Genomic DNA, 24,349 nt, shown 5'->3' on the forward strand with positions numbered 1-24,349 from the left:
TATTAAAAAAAATTATCGGATTATTCTTAAAATTTGAGGAGTGAAATACCTCAACAGCTTTGAAGACTATTAAAAGCTCAGCCTAATTTGAGTCAAGAATACCCGCACTTTTAAAGAACAAACATAAAATAGACCCTTCATTATTTCTAAGTACTTATCCAAATTCCGCAGGACTAGGCTTCCCTCTAGAAGACCCATCAATGTTGAATTTTAGAGCTCCAATAGGCTGGGGATTCCTAGAAAACTAAAGATTTTTGAATACCATTATTCATGGGATCTAGCCAACTGCTTTTAAATACCAAAATGGGGAGGGATGACTAATTATGAATAGAGTAGGGAATGGAAAGATACTTATCTTTTAGAAGCTCAAAACTGCGAATCTTAATAATATGAACCAAAGAGTTGGAATCTTGTCATTCTATTGAGAAAATGAACTTATTTCTTCTAAGTGACCAACAAGTAATGAAAATAGGAAAACCCAAACAATATGTAAACCTTTGAACCTTAGCAAGCTCTTCCATTGCCAATATAAATCATTTATCAAAGGAGGTAACTGACTAGAAACATTCCACCATTGAAAAATGGACAACTAAACTTCTCGAGGATTTTTACATAATAACAAAACATGGTCAATAGTTTCAACGAGGCATTACATATTGATCAAATGCATTCATCAGTATTTAGGATAAAGGATAAGTTTCCTTTTAAATCAGTTGATCTTGCGAGGGATCTTATCCATAATAGCTTTCCAAACAAATAGAGCAATTTTTAAAGGAATAAAAGACACCCATAAATATTTCAGATTAAAGTCAACAAGGTTCAACCATTTCTTTTTTTTTTTTTTTTAATCAAAGAGTATAAATTTTTAATAGAGAAAATACCTCTTTTGTCAAAGATCAAGGTAATTTTATCCTCAACTCCTTGAAGCATAGTAATGTTAGAAAATTTTTCTTTTAAATCGAGCCACATTTCAACCTCAAAGCTTCTGAATTCTCTTACCCAATTGACTTGCCAATCCTATTTGCCATTTGTATAAGCACCACAATCAGTAACCTTTGCTCTTTTGTTAGATGCTAAATGGAACAATCTAGGATAATGGGAACATTAAATAACCAATACAAGCCAAAAATGGTTGAGAGTACCATCACCTAGGATCCATCGAAATCCCTTATTAAGAAAATCAGAAGATTTGGAGTCTCTAGAACCAAGACGAATCACATCCCGTCAAGTAGTTGATAATTTTCTCCATATAGTAAGATTAAAGCCAGACTTAAGGAGAGCTTCATTACCATACTTGGAAATCAGAATTTTTTTCATAGGAAGCCTTTTTCTGACTTGAATCTCCACCACTATTTGGTAAGGAGTGATATATTTTTTCTTTTCATAGAGATGACACCCAACCCGCCACTTTTCTTAGCTATAGTAATTTTTTTCCAAGCAACCCAATTCAAGGGCCTTTTACCATCTACAATTTTGCCCCAAAGAAATTTTCGTTGAATGACCTCAATGCGATTGATAAACATTGGTAGGTGCTTTGAAAACAGACATGTAAAAATGGGGTAGGGAGCATAGTACATATTCAATTAAGGTAATTTTACGTCCCATTGAGAAGTTTCTAGATTTCTAAGTAATGAGTTTAGCCTCAAACTTTTCAAGAATAGGTTTCCATATTTTGGATCTTTTAAGATTGCAACCAATGGTGATGCCGAGGTAACAAGTTGGGAGCTTTCCTTAGAACATTTTAGCAATCTTGCATAATTATTTAAATCAGCCTCTTCAAATTTTCAACCCATAAACTCTACTTTTGTATAAATTAATTTTTAGGCCTAAGGTAATATGAAAACATGTGAGTATTCTTCTTAAATTCAAAACTTCTTCATGCATGATCAAGTTTGTCAAAGATAACTGAGTCATCTGCAAATTGAAGATGTGAGATTGTAACATCTTTACTCCAACTTGCTCAACTGAATTTTTCATAAAGATGTTTAATCCTCGGTAGTAACGAGAAATAGGAAAGGAGAGAGTGTATCATCTCGTTTAAGTCCCCTAAACATACAAAATTCATTGGTAGGGCAGCTATTTAAAAGCACCAAGAGTTTTGAACTTTTCAGACACTCGAGTATCCAATTACATCATCTGTTCCCAAATCCCATTATTTTCATCATGGCCAATAAGAAATTCCAGTTGATTGAATTGAAAGGTTTCTCTAAGTCAACCTTAAACATAAGCCCTTTAGCCTTTTTTTTTTTTTTTTTTTTTGAAATCATCAATTATTTCATTGTAAATAATAATGTCATCAATAATTTGATGACCTGCTATGAAAGCAGTTTGTGTTTCTCCTATTACTATGCCAATTACTTTTTTTTAAATTCTATTTGCTAGCAATTTGGAAATCACCTTATAGGTGCTGCTAATGAGAGACATAGGAGGAAACTCATTTAGATCCTGAGGAGAGGGTTTCTTTGGTACTAAAGTGACAAAACTTGAATTTAACTTCATATAATGTTGTCAAGTAGAGAATCGAATCATGAATCAGAAGTCTCATTTTTTGAATCGAGAATCGAGAATCGAATTGAATCGAATCTTAAGGTTCACTATACCCTTTTAGAATTTTTTTATCAAAATATATTAAATTTTCAATTGAAAATTCCAATATCGATCATATACTAAATAAACCTAATAATTTCTGTTGTTCCTAAGTTCAAAATATCAAACTATTAAATTAGAATTCGGAAATAAAAAAACAAACTAATATCATATTCAATCATTAATCTTCATCATTTCCAATTTCAAGCCCTTCATCTTCATCATCATCTTCTTCTAATATAACCATATCATCTTGTTCTTCTTCCTCTACATTGACTTCTCCACCATCATCTATGATTTGTAATTCTTCTTCAATTATAAGAGCTTTTCCTTTTTCTTTCCTATCAAATTTCAAGTTTCTTGGCCCTATATAAATAAAATGAACAATGAATTATATAAAATAATAAACTTAGAATTTATAATTTGTTTCTTAATAATTTTTACAAATTTAGCAAGTGTGAGTTATAATACCTCGTTCCCTCTTATTACTTGGTCTAATTCCTCCATCATCTTCAAAACACTCATGCATATCCATCCATGAATTGTCTTCAGATAGACATGGTTCCTAAAGCTTAATGATCCTCTCATCATCCAACTCCATATCACTTAAACAAATAGGATCAATGTCTAACCTCTTTTCTCCCTTTTTGCTTGCCTTAATTCAAGTTGACTGTTATATTTGACAAAGACGAGTGCATTTAATCTTTGTTGTTCTACTTGATTTCTCTTTTTGGAATTCATATGCTCAAATGTTACTCCAATTTCTTTCACATCCCGTAACATTGCATGTGAGACTTAAAACTCGAATTGCAAGATTTTGAAGCTCTTTACATTCTACCCCATAGCTTTCCACCATAAAGCTAAGATACATAAATAAAAATAAAGAGAGAGAGAGAGAGAGAGAGAGAGAGAGATAGCTAACTAATTATTTTTTTTTGCTAGCACTAATAAAAAAATTAGGAAATTCAAAATGTCAAACAATAAATCACATAATACCTGGTTGCCTTTTATCTCTTGTTAAAAAAAAACATACTCATGCCAAACAATCTCCTCTCCTTTCTTGAACTTTTCTAATTCTTGATCAATTTTAATTCTAGTTTCAAGATCTGGATACATCCTCTCTATTGTCTTGTACACACCCATTTTCACTTCCATATCTGCATTAAAGGAATCACCATATTGAAATCTAAAAAAAAAAAAAAAAATTATAAATACAATGGAATAAAATGATTTGTTTTTTATTTCCCTAAATAAATAAACTAACAAAATACTTTCAATTTAGAATTTAGAGAACTTATTTAGGATTAAGAAAATAACCAGTTGCATGAAGCAGACTATGAAGATGCAAATCTCTTCTTATATCAATTATCTTCCAAATGCATTCATATCTTGAGGGATGATGATTGAAATTTGGGGCAATTTGTTGTTTTGCTCTATCCATGGCTTGTAAATATAACCCATTACCGGTTATACAACACAATCCACAAGTCTTAAAACTTTAATAAGTGGAGTTACACACTTCAAACAATACTTGACTGACTTCCAAAACTTGTCATCACATAACAAGGTTGCCTATACTTTTCTTGCATCACCCTTACAATAATATTGAATTTTAGCCCATTCTTCCGATGCAAACATAGCTCTAAGAGGAAGTTTAGCTTTATCAAAACTTTTCAAAGTAAGAAATGATGTAGCAAATCTTGTAACTCCAGCCCTCTTTAACTCTTTCTTATTAGAGAATTTTCTAAACATGTTAAGGACCCAAGCATGTCGATAAATATAAATATAAACTTCTTTTGCTTTGTTTAGTGTGTCTTTAAAAATGGCTAGCTCATGTAATATCAAGTAAATGCAATATGCTGCACAAGGAGACCAAAATAGTTTTTTCATCTTCTTTATTAATAATTCACCAGCATCTACATAAGCTGAAGCACTATCTGTCACCACTTGAACCAAATTTTCCTCCCCAATTTCTTCCACTCATAAGTCAAGCAATTCAAAAAACTTTTGTGCATCTTCACTATATCTGAGGTATCAACATATCTGAGAAAAACTGTTCCACTTAGGCTATTAACCAAAAAATTAGTGAGAGACTTACCTCTCATATTAGTCCATCCATTTGACATCAAAATACATCCTGTCTTGCTTTACTCATTTTTATACTTCTCTTAGCATTGAATTCACATTGTCAACTTCCTTCTTCAAAAATGTAATTCTAGCTTCATGGTAGCTAGGTAGTTTTAAACCTCTTACATATTCACCAACCATTTCCATAATTGAAGCAAATAGTGGACTCTTCACCAAGACAAAAGGTAATGCATGTCCATGCAAAAACCTACAAATGCTTTGAACAACGGGTTCTCTTTTTTTAATCAAAGCATTTATAGTTGTTTGCTTAGCTTTTACTCCCTTTTCTTTAATGACAAAGGCATCCATAGTTCTTTCTCTTTTTTGCTCTTCTTCTCTCAATTGTCCTTCAAAGGATTCTTTTGCATTTGTAACTTTTTGGTTTTCCATTTCTCTTAAAAGCTTCCTAAAATTTTCCATCACTAAATCTGGACATTTTTTGCATGGGGCAACATTATCATAGGCACCGACAAGATGGTGGTTCATACGACTTATTCCTCCCCACCTTTCAATTCCACAATAAATACATTTCAAATGCATTCTATTGTCACCAATTCAAGAACAATGATCCCAAGTAGGATCATTCTTGGTTTTAGATTCTTTTGTGGTTTGGAAGACATTTTCTAACCTATTATAAAAAATAAAAATAATAATTTTCAAATTAAAAAATTACAAATAACTTTAAATTACGGTCCTAACAACATTGATAATTGAAAAATAATTATTTGGTCCTGACATTTGACCAAATTAATCAACTCATCCCTGTTGTTTGGGGATATTAATTAGCGATACTTGAGGTTTAACTCCATCTAACTACTTGGTGTGAGTCTCCTCCCGAGCGCCATGGGAAAGATCTGAAGTACGAAATCTAACCAGGAGGGCCCATTAGTCGGTTCATCACGAAGTGATGGGAACTCTTTACGGTTCCTTTTGTTTGTTGTGGCCCGATGTAGTGCTTAAGTGGTCAGATAGGCTCTTTGGAGTGCTTTGACAGGTGTGCGATGTGTTTAGAGTTGCCACCTTAATTTTTTTTTGATTTTTGAGGAAACTAGTAAGGAAAAAACCCTATGTTTGACTCCATTTTAATTTCGCCTTTAGGATAAAAGCACTAGCCTTAAATCATTGGGTTCAGGGCCTACGATTTCAGCTTCTTTTCATATAAATCTCATGGTTTGGGAATTAAAGTAAGTAATCAAAATAGGATTTGCATGAATGTTAGTTTATTGATGTGTGATCGTACTTGTAATGCATGGCTATATCAGAAATAAAGTTCATTAAAAGTATAAATGAATAAATGAGTGTAATTTAGAGGGAAGCCCTACTCTAGTCTCGTTTATCAAGGATTCTAGATTGTGCGACACATTCCCCTAAATCTTGATCGGTTAGTTTGGTCGCGGGCCTGCTACCTGTGCTGAAATCTATATGTATGCCTTCGTACCTTATTTGTATGAGGATCAGGGTGCATGAAGTTCCACCATTGATTAGGATGGTAGCGTTTTGAGGTACCACTCTTAGAGTGGGCTTATGAGGTGCCGGATGGACCGGGCTTAGGGTGCCGGACAACCGAGCTTAAATAATTTTGAGTGTCGGATGGATCGGGCTTGACACTTATAAGGTGCAGGACGGATCAGACTTAATTGAAAAATTTTGAGTTGAGTGATTATACCATAGGTCAAGGGGGTTTAAAGATCTGGTGGTGCAAGTGTGCGGTTACGTAGCTCCACGGTGTAAAGATGACCAAGGAGGTCGAGTCTTACTCCAAAAATGCTAAGGTAGGGCACGAGAACCTGAAAATAGCTTTGATCTAAGGAAGACGAAGGTGTGATGGATATTCGAAATGATTGACTTTTGAGAACCAAATCAGGCTTTAACTCAACTAAAGAAGAAAGCAAAATCGGGCTATATAGCTTTAGAATCGTTCGCAAAGGGAGAAATAAAAAGATTAATGCTTGAGAAGCGCTCGATCAAGCAACAAGAGGTGGTTGAAAATAAGGGAGGAGTGGCAATTTATAGGGCTGGACTGCCCTCTGGCCGTTACCGAGCATGTCTGCGTCGAAACTAGTGAGGGCTGTTTCAGGAGCCCTTGCTGGTACTGGTTGGGAGGTGGCCGGTACCAAGTACCATCGCCAAGTTATTCGGTACTGATCATTACAAATTACCTGAATGCCCTTTTTACTTATTTTTAGGGTTTTTGAGCTTTTAGGAGTTCATTCAAGGCCAAACAACATACGATCGAACTGATTCTCACTTTGTTAGAACCGTAATGGAATTTCCTAGGACTTGGTGCTGAAATCATGGTCAACAGTTTGTCCCCTCTGGACGATTAAAGCTGATCTTGTCCGAGCTTATGGATCCCGATTTTAGCTTGTCTGCTTAGAATTCTAGCCAATTGTTTGGCCCCTCTAGGCGATCGAAGCTAATCTTGGTGAGAGCTTATGAACCCCGATTTCTCCTTGTCTGCTTGGAATTCTAGTTGGAGAACCATACCTTGTAGATTGTGGTGATTTCTGAAACATCCTATTAAAATCTGATCTGATTCTCAGAACATTTTTCCCAAATCGGTCTGATTTGGCTGATTTTCTAGGTCTTTTCTGTAAAATTTTGTCAGCAAAGAGGATAAAAATTTGTTTGGAAATCTATTAGGGTCGCATAAGTTGAAAACTGTACGAGATTTTGAGTCTGGATGGGTCTCGAAAAGTCTAATGCTCCAAGCTAGGGTGAGCTTCATCCTCCCCTATTTCCTATAAATAGGGGTGGTGGAGCCTTATTTGCTCACACCACTCACTTACTCTCTTCTTACTTCTTTCTTTCTCTTAGAAAGTTGTTTTCTCACTAAAACTCTGCTAAAATGAATCCTCAATCACTAATGCCTTCCTATTCCCCGCTCAGCGAGTTAAGCAAAGTGGGTATACCTCTCCCACCTATCCGGTGTCTAGGCATGGCGACCGTGAGCACTTTCCTCCTCCACCCTTGGCGCTAGTGCCTAGTTAGAGGGCAGTCGCTCCTCTTATGCTGAATCTGCTATTCGAGAGCATGTAACATGTTAGATATATTATGGCGCATGGCACGGTTACCTATCCTCTTCTGCAAAATCTTCCGGACCACTGGCATGAGTATCTTGAGGGTGTGCCAGTATAATTCTTGCTTTGTATGTGATTTTCTAACTTGTCTAATTATGTCCAATATGTAGCCTCCTCCGTGCTGGTACGAGGGTGTGATAGCCCTAGTGGGTCAGCTCCGAGGGGCACTATCTGAAGCCTTGACTCGTGAGAGCTTCTCGAGAGACCAAGTCGATTCGAGATGAGCTTAGACGCCACTGATACTTGTAGCCTATTGCCCTGCTACTTTTATTTTTCTGCTTTTTAGAGTAGGCTTTTAGTTTTGGTTCTGGTGGTCTATGTACCATCCTTTTAGCACTTTTTAGGCTGATACCGCCTTAGCTGTGATATCTTCTTTTGTTAAACTTAGCCATTTTCATTTATCAGATTATTGGATTTTATTTCTACATCTTTGATTCATTTGTTCTCCTTTAGTCTGCACTGAATGCCTGAATTTCTGATTCTGCACTAATTGACTGAATTGAAATTGCACTAATTGCCTATTTCTGATTTTGACACTGATTGCCCTGATGTTTGCACTGATTGCCTTTTTTTTAAAAAAAATCTTCCACTGATTTTCCTGTTTCAATTGTGGTTGCACTGACTGCCTGATTCTTTTATGAATGCACTTATCGCCTAAATTAAAGTTGCGTTGATTTCATGTTTCTAATTTTGACATTTGCTTGTTCCAATGTTTACACTGATTGCATTGATTCTTTTCTGAATGCACTGATTGCTTGAATTGAACTTGCACTAATTGCTTGTTTCTGATTTGGATACTAACTGCCCTGATTTGGAAATTCTGATTTATTAATGGATTCCTCACCCTCCAAGAAGCATCCCCCAATAGGTCGAAAAAATGGAATCTAGAGTCTCATAATGTTGTTCAATGGTGTTGATCCCAACACTAGTGCCTTCTTTTATTGATTACATCGAATATATCTTGTTTTCTTATTGTTTACTCATTTACTTGTTGCTTTAAGTTCAAATAGTTTAGATTCCACAAATTCTTCAATTAATTTCTAGACGATACATCTTGATTTCAAAGCTAATACTCAGTCCCCTTATCCTTGAGGACAATATCTTTATATATACTACTTGCACGATCGATACACTTGTGGAATTGCTAACAAGTTTTTGGCGCCATTACTAAGGATATGTGCTTTGGTGTTGATATTAGTGAATAGATTCATAGTGTTGATTTAGATACTCTGTTTTTACTTTTATACTTTTATTTCATTACAATTGTTATACTCAGTTTTCTTATGTTCTACTAACCTTGTATGCCCAGGTCTAGAAGTTAGGATTGGCTTTCTATAGATCCTGAGAGTGAGAGAATAGCAAGGACCTTGAGGAGAAAAAATCCTAGATATTAACGAAGGAGGAGAAGCCCTTCTCCTAGAAGAAGAGTTTCGATTGATCCCCAAGTTGAAATTCTAGAGGACAATATTGAGCGACAAGTGTTTGTGGAAGAACAAGAATAGGTTCCTATTTTTGAAGGAGTTCCACCAATGGGAGATAATCGGAGGTTAGTAGACTTGGCTGTACCTACCATCAAAGGGATATGCCCATCGATTGTGCAACCAACAATAATAACCAATAACTATGAATTGAAGACCTTATTGATCGATTTGCTATAAAACATTCAGTTTGGAGGTTTGTCATATAAAGATCACAATGTTCATATAGCGACCTTCAATGTGATATGTGACACAGTGAGGATCAACGGGATGTTCGAAGAGGCAAAGAAGTTAAGGCTGTTTACTTTTTCACTCTGTGATAGCACCAAGGCTTGGTCACACTTAATGTCGGTGGGATCTTTCAAGACATAGGATGAGCTCTATGTAACATTTTTGAAGAAGTACTTCCCCCTAGTAAGACTTAGAAGCTTAAAATGGAGATAGCCACATTTAAGCAAAAATCAGATGAAAGTCTCTTTGAGGCTTGGGAGAGATACCGAGACATCGAAAGGTAGTGTCCTCATCACAGTTGGGATATACACTTTCTTATCCACCAATTTTTCGAAGGGTCTCTACTGAGTGTTCAAAGTGCTATTCATGTGGCAGTCGGAGGTTCTTTCTTCGAGAAGACCATTGATTAAGGCTTCAGATTAGTGGAGAAAACGGCTAATAATAGCCAAAGATGTGGGGGAGAGCCAAATCTAGTTAAGAAGACTCCAGGAATGTTAAAGGTTTATGGAATTACTTTGCTTACAAATAAATTTGATGCATTGGTTAAGAAACTTGATAGTATTCAGCAAGTTAACATGGCTTTTTCAACATATGGTATTTGTGGAGGAGTTGACCATGAAAATTCTGAATGTATGTTTGTGGCTCAACCGATGAGCGGAGAAGTTATGGAAGATGTGAATTATGTGCAGAACCAGTACCAACAAAAGCAATTTGGGTATCAATTCCTTAACAATTTTGGGAAAATTGGAAGAATCCCCATTCGAACTTCAGCTAAAGCAACCAATCCAGCACACTTCAGCCACCATAACCTCGACCACCACCACCGGGTTTTCAATAACCAAGACCACCTCAACCACCGAACCAACCTTTCCTAAACTCCTAACTTGCTTAATCAAATGCTAACTTAAATCTAGAGCAATACATAGCTCTATAAGAGAAAGTAACTGAATAAGTCAATAATAGATTTGAGCAAATGCTCACCCACCTAAGTTCTAAGATAGACCAACTAGCCTCTCATCAAAGAGTACTTGAAAACCAAATGGCACAACAAGCTAGGTCCTCAAGCCAAAAAGCCCAAGGGAAGTTGTTAAGTCAAACTCTTGAGAATCTAAGGAAGCATTGCAATGTAATAACTTTTAAAAGTGGAAACACCTATGAGCAACCCATCAACCTCCCCAAACTTTAAGGGAAAGAAGTTGAGATTGTGGATTTAGAGTAAGAGAAGCAGACTAAATATGAAGTAGTAAGGGAAAAGATGAAAAAAGCCACTCCTCCACCACAAGTTGATGATGAGAAATACAAAGCTAAGGTTCTATTCCCCTAACGATTGAAGCAAACACAGCTTGACAAGCATTTTGGGAAATTCTTGGATCTCCTCAAATAGCTTTATGTGAATGTCCCTTTCACCAACGTGATTTCCCAAATGCCCACTTATGCGAAGTTTCTTAAAGATATTCCATCTTCTAAGAGGAAGTTGGTGGAGAATGAAATTGCGGCTTTACTGAAGAGTGTTGTGCCTTGATCTTGAATAAACTCCCTTCTAAACTCAATGATCCGGGTAGCTTTTTCTATTCTGCATGAAATTGGGGAAATGGAAATTCAGAAGGCTCTTTGTGACTTAGGGGCCAGTGTAAGCCTAATGCCTGTTTTGATCTTTAAAAAGTTGAACATCGAGGAATCAAAGCCCAAGACAGCGATTCTACAACTTGTAAATAGGTCCGTGAAGTATGCCTTGGTTGTAGTTGAGGATGAACCGGTAAAAGTTGGCAAGTTCTTTATATCGATAGACTTCATGGTTCTCGATATGGATGAAGACAGACACGTCCCTATTATATTGGGGAGGCCATTCCTAGCTACAACCGGAGCTGTCATAGATGTAAAACTGGAAAGCTTACGATGATGAAAAGCTGGTCTTTGATCTCTTTGAAATGGTGAAACACCCAGCCCAAGTTCACCAATGTTTTGAAAGTGATGTGGTTGATGAGCTAGTGGAGGAAATGATGAGTAAGGAGAAGTCTGATGATCCTTTTCACACTTGCTTAGTTGGATTAAAAGAGGACTTAGTTCAATGCAATGGAGCTTTAGAGATGCAAAACTATTTGGAAGCTAGAACCAATCTCCCCTGGTTTGAAACATAAAGTGGAAAAACTAAGAGACAAGGAGGAGGAAAGACCTGAACCTTCACCCTCAACCCTTAAAGAGGAGGATGCAGAAAAGTGGAGCTTAAGCAACTACCATCAAACCTCAGGTATGGATTTCTTGGCCCTAACTCTACTTATCCTGTTATTATTAATGCATTATTGAATGAGTTAGAGGAATAAAAGACCCTTAGGCTGTTGCGAGAACATAGAAGCATAATTGGGTATAATATCCATGATTTATGAGGCATTAGCTCCTTTATATGCATGAACAGAATCCTCTTTGAGGACAATGTTAAACTCTCCTAGAGAATCAAAGGAAATTGAACCCTAATATGAAAGAAGTGGTTAAAAAGGAAATACTTAAACTCCTTGATGCTAGGATTATCTATCCTATATTTAATAGTGAGTGGGTAAGTCCCATTCATGTGGTTCCTAAAAAAAGGGGGTGCTCTGGTAAAAAGGGACAATGACAAAGCCATTACTACTAGGGTAGTGACGGGATGGTGGATGTGCATTGACTATAGAAAACTTAATGCCGCCACTCATAAAGACCATTTCCCTTTACCTTATACTAACCAAATCTTAGAGAGATTAGAATGGCATGCATATTTTTGTTATTTAGGTTGTTTCTCTGGTTTTTATCATATATATATACATCCTAATGACCAAGAGAAAAAAAATTTACATGTCCCTATAGAATGTTTGCATTTCGAAAAGTGCCGTTTGGTTTTTATAATGCTCCTACCACTTGCCAACGATGCATGACCCTGATTTTCTCAGATCTTATTTAGGAAATTATGGAAGTATTCATGGGTGACTTTTCTATTTATGGAAAAATGTTTGATGGGTGTTTAAATAACCTTTCTAAAGTTTTGAAGCAATTTGATGAGGCAAACTTAGTGCTTAATTAGGGAAAGTGTCACTTCATGGTCCAAGAGGGGATTGTACTTGTTAATCTTATTTCAAAGAAGGGGGTACAAGCAGATTTAACGAAGATTAAAGTGATTCAAAAGATGCTACCTCTGACTTCAGTTAAGGAAATTCGAAGTTTTCTTGGCCATGCTGGCTTCTATAGGAGGTTCATTAAGGATTTCTCTAAGATCACTAAGCCTTTATGCAACCTTCTTATGAAGGATGCACCTTTTGATTTTGATAAGGATTACATGAGTGATTTTGTGACTCTTAAAGAATCTTTAATTTCCACTTCTATAGTTCAGCCCCTGGATTGGTCAAAACCCTTCGAGCTAATTTGTGATGCCAGCAACTATGCTCTTGGAGCTATGCTGGGACAAAGAAAGCATAACAAGCCTCATGTCATATACTACACCAGTAGGACTTTGGATGATGTCCAAGTGAATTATGCAACTAGTGAGAAAGAATTCTTGGCAATAGTATGGGCATTGGACAAATTTCGCCCCTATTTGGTTGGGTCTAAGGTAATAATCTACACCGATCATGTTGCCATCCGTTACCTTTGTGAACCCCTCCCCAAATATCAAAGGCATGCGAAATGCATGTGACTAAGGAAGAAATGCACGTGATGTGTGAGTCGCCACCTTGTTTAATTATTTCAGGGTAAACTAGGAAAAAACCCTAAGTGACTCCAATTTTAATTAACCTAAATGATAGATTAATTATCCCAATGTTTAAGGCATGGTCTTCGAACCCGAGGTGGATCCCGAGACTATGTCATGCTGATGAACTAACCATGAATGAATGCTTTGCAAGGTAATTTGGACCAATGAAAATGTTTATGATGATTTTGACTTGCCGCTCGGGGTTAAATCCCGAACGTGCCTACGTACTTCTGTTTGAATGGAAGATCAAAGTCAACGTAGTTCGATAGGCCTCTTTTAGAGGGCTTTGAATGGGGATGCTTTATGCATGAGTGTGTGTATGCTTTGTGCATTTTGTTTAGGCATTGTGCCAAAGAATTGATTGTTTCAGGCATTTTGCCAAAAAGTGTTGATTGGACTTATTTGTGTGCCAGAAAAATGTTGATTGGACTTATTTGTTTGCCAAAAAATGAATTAAGGCTTTTAGCCAAAACATTTTGTGATTTAGGCAATTTAATTGCCGAAAAATTGATTTTAAAGGCTTTTAGCCAAAATGTGTTGATTTGAAAGCTTTTAGCAAAAAGTGTCGATTTAGGCAAGATGTTGCCAAAATTGATTGATGATTTATTTAGGCGACTATCGCCAAAATTGAATGATTTAAGGCTTTAAAGCCAAAAAGATTGATTTAGTTTTAAGGCATTTTGCCAAAACTTTGATTTAAGCGTTTTATTGCTAAAAAATAACTGATCTTACTTATTGGCAATTTGTTTACCAAAAGTAATTAATCAAACTGCAATGTAGGCAATTTAATGCCAAAAGAACGTGAATAATTTAGGCTACTTAGTCACAATTATTGATGAACTGGACTTAAGCCGAAAATTGTTCGAAATAAAGGCAATCATACCATAGCCATTGATAGACTAGATATTTTAAGCCAATATTGTCGGATTTAGGCTTTAATACCACGATTATTAATTAACCGGGCATTTAGCTTAATCCTATTTTAATTGAGGCAATTTACATGCCTATATGATGGTATGAATGCATTTATGCAGTTGTAGAATTTTTAGGAGTAGAAAAGAAGCATGCATGAAGTGCTAAAATTAAATAGGTAAAGTTTGACTTACGTACCTGATTTAATCGTCGACCGCTTCTTAACTCCAGGTTAAGCTCCTCGTTAAGGGAATTAATTTTAATTTAATTTTAAGTGACCAAGTATCACAACAATAAAATAAAACTAAAATTAAAAAATGCAAGAAAGCAGTAAAGAATCGCAAAGAGCGTAGGGAGAAGGAGCGTCCGTCAACACAGACTGAGTGTCTCAAAACGGAGCCCCAGAGCCGTCTTTTATAGGAAAAAAGTGACCCCAGGCGCCCCTGCCCGCCTTCAAGGGCGGGCCTGCCCGCCTGGTCTGGGCGGGCGTGCCCGCCCATGCTGGGCGGGCATGCTCGCCTGGCTTGGGCGGGCGTGCCCGCCCTAGCCGGGTGGGCATGCCCGCCTGGCTTGGGCAGGCGTGCCCGCTGTGAACCCCTTCCCCCAAATGTCACTGGCATATGAAAGCATGTGACTAAGGACAGAAATGCACGTGAATATATGAGTCGCCACCTTGTTTAATTATTTCAGGGTAAACTAGGAAAAAACCCTATGTGACTCCAATTTTAATTAACCTAGTTGCTAGATTAATTATTCCAATGTTTAAGGCACAGTCTACGAACCCGAGATGGATCCCGAGACTATGTCATGCTGATGAACTAACCGATGAATGAATGCTTTGCAAGGTGAATGATGGATTAGTGAAATGTTTGAGTGATTTCGACTTGCCACCCGGGGTGAAATCCCGAACGTGCCTACGTACTTCCGTTTGAATGGAAGATCAAAGTCAACGTAGTTCGATAGGCCTTCTTTGAAGGGCTTTGAATGGGTATGCTTTATGCATGAGTGTGTATGCTTCGTGCATAAGTGTGTATGCTTTGTGCATAAGTGTGTATGCTTCGTGCATTTTGTTTAGGCATTTTGCCAAAGGATCGATTGATTCGATTAGGCGTTCGTCGCCAAATGTGTTGGTTTTAAGGCATTTGTGCCAAAAACGGTTGTCGGGCGATTTGTCGCCAAAGTCGTTGATTTTAAGGCTCTTAGCCAAAATGGTTGATTTAGGCAATCTGTTTGCCAAAATGATGTGATTGGGCGATTGTCGCCAAAATGATTGATTTTAAGGCCTTTGGCCAAAAAGTGTTGATTTAAGCAATTCGTTTGCTAAAATGTGTAATTTAGGCGATTGTCGCCAAAATGGTTGATTTTAGGGCCTTTGGCCGAAATGAGTTGATTTAGGCAATTAATTTACCAAAATATTCGATTTAAGCGATTTGTCGCTAAAATGGTTGATTTTAGGCCTTTGGCCGAAAATTGGTTCATTTTAAGGCATTTTGCCAAAAATGTCGATTTTACGGCTTTGAGCCGAAAATGGTTGATTTTAAAGGCATTTTGCCAAAAGATTGATTTTAAGCGATTTGTCGCTAAAAAATGGTTAATCTCATTTATAAACAATTTGTTTGCTAAAAATCGATTAGACCGTAGGCAATTAGTTGCCAAAATTGATTGATTAAATGTAGGCAATTTTGTTGCCAAAAAACGTGATTAAATGAGGCCGTTAGCCACAATTATTGATTAATTGGACTTTTAGGCGAGATTGTTCGAAATAAAGGCAATCGAACCATAGTTATTAATTAACTAGGCTCTTTAACCAATATTGTCGGATTTAAGCTTAACGACCACGGTTATTAATTAACCGGGCGTTAAACTTAATCATGTTTTATTAAAGCAGTTTATTTGCCAAAAATGATAACATGAATGCATTTATGCAGTTATAGAATTATTGAGAGTAGAAGAGAAATATGCATGAAGTACTATAATTAAATAGGCAGAATTTTATTTGTGTACCTGATTTAATCGGCGACCACTTCTTAATTCCAGATTAAAGCTCCTTGCTTGGGAATTAATTAATTTTAATTTGTTTAATTTTAATGTCCAAATATCACAATAAAAACGCAATAAAAATTAAATTAAATGCAAAAAGCGGTAAAGAAAACGCAAGAAGCGTGAGAGGGAGAAGGATTCGTCCGTCAACACAGACAGGGGTGTCAAAAATAGGCTGAAAATGGTCTATTTATAGGCCATTTTCGGGTCCAGGGCGGCAGGTGCCGCCTGGCTCGGCGGCAGCTGCCGCCCAGTCGGTGGGGCGGCAGGTGCCGCCTGGGAGGGCGGCAGGTGCCACCCAGTCGGTGGGGCTGCAGGTGCCGCCCATGCTGGGCGGCAGCTGCCGCCGTGTCCGGCGGCCGGAGCCGTCGTGTCCGGCGGCCGGCGCCGCCGTAGCTGGTGGTGGCCACCATGTCTCGCTCCGGGAGCTTTTTTGGGAGTTTCCGACCTCCAAAAATCATTCCGGGACCGGTTCTGCGATCCTCGTGAAATTCCGGACGTTTCAAGTACCATATTGACATATTTCCAGTAAATGTCCAAAATGGCCTCCGGTCCGGCCGGACTGACTGCAGCAAAGTCAAACTAATTGGCATGGCACTGTAGCAGCGTGTTTTCCTCCATTTAAAGAGTTTCACATGCCACCAACAACATGAGAAGCCTCAAAATTTGAGTATTCACAGTTGCCCCCCACTGGCTATCATAAAAATAATTTATGAGAGCCAGTGGTTATCTGATGGAGCAAATTTTGAGGATGGGCAGAGAAGGAAACCTTGCCGTCTCAAATGAAATGATTAAATGCATGGATTTATGTTTGCAATTTAAAGATGTTTTTGCCCCTTTGAGGACTTAAAAAAGAAGTTTTGCCTCTTAGAGGACTTGAAAAGATGTTTTGCCTCTTAGAGGATTTGAAAAGATGTTTTGCCTCTTAATGATGGCTTAAAAAGTGATTTTGCCTCTTAGAGGACTTGAAAAGATGTTTTGCCTCTTAATGAGGGCTTAAAAAGTGATTTTGCCTCTTAGAGGACTTGGCATGGCACTGTAGCAAAGTCAAACTAATTGGCATGGCACTGTAGCAGCGTGTTTTCCTCCATTTAAAGAGTTTCACATGCCACCAACAACATGAGAAGCCTCAAAATTTGAGTATTCACACCCGCCTGGCCTGGGTGGGCATGCCCACCCCCGCGGGCGGGCACGTGTGCCTTTTCCCCTTTTTCTTTTTTCGTTCCGGAGGCTTTTCCGGGAGTTCCGGACCTTCAAAAAATATTCCGAGACCAGTTCCGTGATTCTCGTAATTTTTCGGATATTTCAAGTACCATATTGGCACACTTCCGGTGAACTTTTTGAATGACCTCCGGTCCGACCGGACTGTTTACAGTCCGGAAAAATGGCTCTTTGAGCCTCAAAATTTGAGTATTCACAGGCGACTGCAGCCGCTTTAAGGGCGGCCGCCACCGCCGCGGCCGGGAAAACTGGCTTTTTTAAGCCTCAAAATTTGAGTATTCACAACCTTCTTGCTAAAAGGGAAGCAAAGCCAAGACTAATACGGTGGATTATATTACTATAAGACTTTGACTATGAGATTCAAGATAAGAAGGGTGTGGAGAATATGGTAGCAGACCACCTTTCTAGAGTCTGAAGGTTAGAAGGTATAGGTGATGATGAAGGTGTCCCTATTGATGATTCCTTCCCTAGAGAACAAGTGTTTGGAGTTCTAACTCAGAAAAATCCATGGTTTGTTGATTGTGCTAATTTTTTAGCAGTAGGGATTGTGCCCCCTGACTTGAATTACAACCAAAGGAAGAGGTTCTTGTTCCAAACTCGAAGTTACTTTTGGGAAGACCCTCTTTTGTATAAGAGGTGTGTTGAGGGTTTGATTAGAAAATATATTCTGAAAGATGAGGTTAATTCAATACTCTTTTATTGTCATTCCACCCCTAACAGAGGTCATACTGGCCTATCCAAGACAACTACAAAGATGGTTTTTATTGGCCTACTATTTTTCGAGATACAAGGAGATTTATAAATCTTGTGATAGATGTCAAAAATGGAGAGTATTGGGAAGTGGAATGAAATGCCTCTTTAAGGAATTTTAGAAGTTGAGTTCTTCGATGTTTGGGGGATAGATTTTATGGGGCCCTTCCCATCATCTTGCAACAACAAGTATATTCTTGTATCAATGGACTATGTGAGCAAATGGGTAGAAACAATGGCGGCTTTTACCAATGATTCTAAAGTAGTGGTTCGCTTCCTCAAGAAGTTTATCTTTTTAAGGTATGGGACTCCAAGGGCAATCATAAGTGATGGGGGAAGCCATTTTTGTAATCAGAATTTTGAGTCTTTGTTGAAAAAGTATGGTGTCACCCATAAGATAGCAACTCCCTATCACCCCAAAACAAGTGGCCAAGTGGAGATATCTAATAGAGAGATCAAGATGATCCTAGAGAAGACAGAGATCAAGATTGGTCTTTGAAGCTGGATAAAGCCTTGTGGGCATATCAAAATGCATTCAAGACAACAATTGGGACTTCTTCTTTTCGATTGGTCTTTAGGAAGTCTTGTCATTTGCCAGTGGAGCGGGAACAGAAAGCACTTTGGGCCACTAGACTTTTGAACTTTGATTTTAAGGGAAAAGCGACTACTTTAGTTAAATGAGTTGGATGAATTTAGAATGGACTCTTACGAGAATGCCAAGATCTATAAGGAGCGAACAAGGGCATGGCATGACAAGCACATCTTAAAGAGAAAATTCAATGAGGGTGACCTTGTGCTCCTATTCAACTCACGTTTGAGAATTTTTTCGGGTAAATTAATATCATGGTGGTCCGATCCCTTTGTTGTTACTAAGGTTTTTGAACATGGTGCTATGGAAGTGGAATCCAAAGAAGGGAATAAATTCAAAGTCAATGGGTAGAGGCTTAAGGCACACATTAAAAGGGAGGAGATTCCAAGAGAGTCCACTTGCTCTCTTCTACCACTAAATTGATGTAGGTAAGGAGTCATGCTATTGAATATAAAGAAGCACTCGTTGGGAGGCCACCCAATGTTTACTCTTCCAACACTTAAATAATATAGTTGTTTTTATTTTTTCTTTAGTTTATGTTATATTTGCTTTCCCACTTACTGTTCTTTTGCAACAATAAGCTTCTAGGATTGTTTTTCAAACTGTAGACGCCATTAGGGACAATGTCCTGTCTAAGTTTGGGGAACTTTTATCTTTTGGTAAAATGGGTAAATGCATATTTTGTCCATACACACACACACTCACCATACATATTTACACTACTAACAATTCTTCATTCATTCATACACGTACACTTTTCCTTTCATATAGTAAAACCTTTCTTTTTCATTTTACAGCTTTGCTTTTCAGTACTTTACTTTGCCTTAAACTTTTATTTCCATTGCTTTTATTGCTTTGCTTAAGATCAGTGTTATTTTCATTAAAAGAGAAATTCAGGGTTTTAAGTTCAATCTTTGGTTGATTTTTCCTTTTTGCAAACCCCTCCCTTGAGATATAGTATAACTAAGTCTTTGCTACCTTCCTCCCAAAGCTTGTATTAGATGAATTCCCTTAAGAGAAATATAGTCTCAGGCTCTATCCCTAAACCACTCTCCTACACTCTTATAAGTCTTAGAACTATATCCCAAACCTTTTGAAGTGAAATATTAGCTCACCAACCTAATAAGAAGAGGAAACATGCATTTTTTTTATAATAAAAGCCCATAGACCCCATAAGAATCCTTACCCTAAACAAGCACTGCTAGCCCCCTTGAGCCTTTTAACCTATTTTCTTTTTAACCCTATTACTCCAAGCCCAAAACCTTTGCCTACCACCCTTTTGTAAAAATTGAGTTTTAGAGGACTTAATCTACAACCTTAGACATTTAAGGAGTTCTCACCTACCCAAGATGTGTTAAGAGTAATAACCTCTTTACAGATAAAGCTTTCAAGCAAACAAAAGTGCAACCTCTCTCATGAATAAATAAATAAAAAAAAAAGATAAAAGAATATGTAGTTGTACTCTCTAGTTCAAGTTTGGGGGAATAGATTCAAAATTAGAAATAAAATAAGAGCTGAGGGTAGCAAATCATTAAGATAGCTCTTCTAGTTGAACAACAATTGTTGCTAAGTTTGAGTGAGAACCTAAGGTTGAGCTAAGTGAGATAAACCCTTCTAAATCTTTCTTGAATTAGCCAAACTTAAACATTTTTTATCCATTACAACCTATGAAAGACCTATACATTCTTAGAATGGTTGAGTGAGCATCATTAGTAGAGATAGGTCGCAAGGTATGGCCTATGAGACTTGTTAAGTTCAGAACACCTCAATATTTGAATCTTTAAGAGAGGAAAATGGGACGATGATAAAAGTCTAGGATTCACATAGACCTTAAGGATTCAAATAAACGAGCAAAGGAAATGAGGTGTCTTGACTTAGTGTTCTAATATTGATAGTAAGAGGCTTCACTGATTTAAGGATTAGTCACCAGTTGATTGGCTTGACCCTGATTTTTCTTGAAATGAGTAGCATGAGTTCTTTGCCTTAGAAATGTTCTCTTGTGCTTAATTTTCTGCTTGAGGACAAGCATTTATCCAAGTTTGGGGAGTTTTGATGTGTGCATTTCATGCATACATATTTATACCTTTTACCTTTTAGTTTAGTCCAATTTTAGGGACTTTTAATAAATTAAAGCTAGTTTTTGCATGCATTGCATATATTTTGCATTTGCCTTGTCTTATAGTGCACATCCCACCACTATAAGGGAGAAAACCCTAAAATAAGGGACATTTCAGTCATTTTGGATCATTTTACAAAAGGAAGACTTGGTGGCGAAATTCACGACCGGCTCACTGGGCGTGCTTTATCCACTTGAGAGTCAGAAGCATTCTAGTTAAACACACGATCTGTCACGCCCGACTCCAACCACCAGAGAATTGTCCACTTTGGATTAAGCCAATTCCATCCCATACAGAATTGGCAAGGCCCATACGGGTTTTTCTCACAGGTGAAATGGGAAGCTTTCTAGAAGGTCAGCCATCCTAGGATTTTCGTTAAGCGAGCATGTTTCACCTGGGAATCTTCCAACTCTCTAATCCATTCCACCATAAGGCGCTTCTGATGATTAGTTTCTCCATTTTCGATATATGATCCGATTCATTCCTATGTCCCACATTCCTCTACCCATGGCTAGCCTGCATCCTAGAAGATAGTTAGGAGCTTTGCTCTACCTTTCCTCTTAGGATCACTTTGCCGGGTTGGGATGTCACAAGGCCAGTCAACCATCGTATAAATCTGAGATACAACAAGGGCATCGATCGTATATTTTAACTGGGTTCCAACCAAAGAATAAATCTCTTCTATCCGTCCGTCATGTATTTGCCACCTCATAAAGCAAGAACTAGAGGCACGAACATGGCACTAACCATATTATTCCTCCGTGGTACTAAAAGCAAGAGATTGATCAGAGAATGTTTGGAATGCCCTCACATACATCATAACCTGCATTATAAAAAGAAAAGGATATGATTCAGAGAAGAATCAAGAAGGCAAGAGAGCAGCTCAAATTAAGAGAGGCATGAATTTTGATACCCTACAAAAGAGAGCCACTTAGGAACTCTTTCATCTTAGATTTTGCTCAAAGAACTCACTCTATAGTTACGAAGAGAAACAAGAGTTTAATCTCTATTTTCTATTATGGACAAGGATGGTACTAGAGCCATCTTTTCTTCTTAATCTTGTGCTTTGTAACTTGAATATGATTAGTGAGTAGTTCCCTTAGCTAATGTTGGGTGAAAACCCATTTGAACAACATTTATGTAATCTTCTTTCCTTATTTCAATCTAAATGGATTTTTCTTAATTTGCGTGTCTTTGCTTAATGCTTATGAATATGATAGAGCTCCATATTTGTATGAAAAGAAGTGAGAGGATGAAGAACTGGAAGGTAAAGACCCATGTTGGACCCATCCATTCATGAACCTAGGAGATAGACTTAGGAATAAGCTATTCTTTTGAGGATCTAGGGAGAGTTATAGAGAGTAATGGGCTGGAATCATCATTACAACATGATAGTTAGATGTTTTCATGATTTTGGAACATTTATGTTACCTGGAAGAGAATAAAGATATTAATGGATTCCTTCCCCTTCAAAAAACATCCCTCAATAGGTTGAAAAAAAAGGAATCTAGAGTCTCATAATGTTGTTCAATGGTGTTGATCCCAAAACTAGTGCCTTCCCTTATTGATTACATCAAATATATCTTGCTTTCTTATTGTTTACTCATTTACTTGTTTCTTTACATTCAAATAGTTTAGGTTCCACAAATTCTTCAATTAATTTCTAAATAATACATCTTGGATTCAAAGCCAATACTCAGTCCCCCCTATCCCTTACACGATCCGTACACTTGTGACATTGCTAAAATCTTGCACTAACTACCTGCATTGAAATTGCACTGATTGCCTGATTCTTATTTTATCACTAACCATCCTGATTTGGAAATTCTTCATTGACTGCATGTCTTGGAAACTTTGCACTGATTGCACTGATTTTTCCAACTTTTACACTAGCTGTCCTGACTTAAAAATTTTGCACTGATTGCACTGATTTGATTGTGATTGCACTAGCTGCCTATTTGATTGCTTTGACCTGAAAGTCATGGTTAGTAAACAAAATAATATGCATGATGACCAACTATGAATTATGACCCGACTTGTGAATAAGTGCTTTTGGAAATTTTAGGCCCGTTTTGCCAAAATTTGTTTTGAGTCTAAAAATTGTATTGAATTTGCAGTCTAGAAATTCCAACTTTTGTAAAAAGTTAGTTTCTTGTTTGAAAACTATATTTATTTATTTATTTTTTCCAAGTTTTCTAAAAAAATGGGGATTTTGCAATAAAATCAGATTTTTCTTGAAAAGGGGCTAGCTAGTGCTGGGCATGCTTTTGCTAATACTAGGGATGTCTTTACCGGTACCGGTTGAGCCACCATTGGCTGGCTTACTCGGTGCCAATGCTCGACTGGTCGGTACCGTCGGCCTAAACGGCCTGGTGGTTGGAGGCCTATGTATACCTCATTTATGGCTAAAAATAATGTCGTTTTGCGCCCGAGGACTGATCTTTTGAAAATTTTGAGCACTTACCCACAAGATGGAGCCATTTTTCAGTCATGGCATGCAAATGTGGGCCAGGAAATTGGAGAAGGTTAAGGGAATTCATTTGGGTCGGTACGTGATAGGCTTTTTCACAAGTGTACGAAATCGCAAACAAGTGATAAAGAGTGAGTAGAGTATTGTCCCACAAAGATTGTATACCAAGTACCAAAATTGTATTAACCTACTATTATTTAAACGATAATAAGAAGAATATAATCTAAGAATTTAAATTAAAAGAAATAAAAGAGAATAAAAAGAAATCAGGCAAGAATATTTGATGAAAGTAATTAAGGATTAAAATCTATTACGGATTTTGAGTTCATTTAATTCTATCAAATTTATTTTATTAGTTTGATAATCAATTTTAACTGTTCAAGTAGGGCAAACAACCATAAAACCACTAACAAGCTCTCCCGATGAATTGTTAGATATTTTAACTCGGTCTAATTATCTATCTTCCAATAGCACCTTTAAACATGAATTAAATCATTAAGTTTTATGGTTTGTTTATTAATGCATAACCTAAGGTCATTAACTTATGAAAATCTCCCATGAGTCAAAACATATAGCTTTCGCATCAAGTTATTGTTCCCATGTAATTTATTACCTTTTTCATACCAAAAACCCTTCTCACGATAGTGATTAATGAAATAAATCAATCTAGGGGAAAAACTCTGCTTGGAAGCATTAAGTTCAATAATAAATTATACTTTAAACAAGGAAAAGCATACCTAATATTATAAATTAGAATAGAAATTAAGTGACATCAAATCCCTAGTATGAGAGTTTAGTTTGACATAGTAATTAAATAAAACTCAATTAAACTTGAAAATAATTCTATAGTCAATGTGAATAATGAAAAATAGAAACAAGAATAAGAGTTTTGAGATAAAACTGGTAAAATGAATAGTGTGAACGACTTCCTTTGATTCTTTACACAAACTTAAATGCTCGAAGTCTTAAAAGAAAAAAAAAACTAAGAAAAGAATAGAACAAAGATCTAAGGTCCAAAATTTGATGGTGA

General features: G+C 37.1%; 1 non-coding gene across 1 annotated transcript; it reads right to left on the reverse strand.

Annotated features, from left to right (window-relative positions):
• Nucleotides 1-9,696: 9,696 nt before the first annotated feature.
• Nucleotides 9,697-9,802, reverse strand: LOC119369851 (small nucleolar RNA R71). Its single transcript, XR_005177421.1, has one exon. It is a non-coding gene; the product is annotated as a small nucleolar RNA R71 (small nucleolar RNA).
• Between the last annotated feature and the right edge of the window lie 14,547 nt (nt 9,803-24,349).

This window comes from Jatropha curcas, chromosome 9 (assembly GCF_041381405.1).
Source record: "Jatropha curcas cultivar XTBG-Jc1 chromosome 9, XTBG_Jcur_1.0, whole genome shotgun sequence".
Classification (NCBI taxonomy): Eukaryota; Viridiplantae; Streptophyta; class Magnoliopsida; order Malpighiales; family Euphorbiaceae; genus Jatropha; species Jatropha curcas.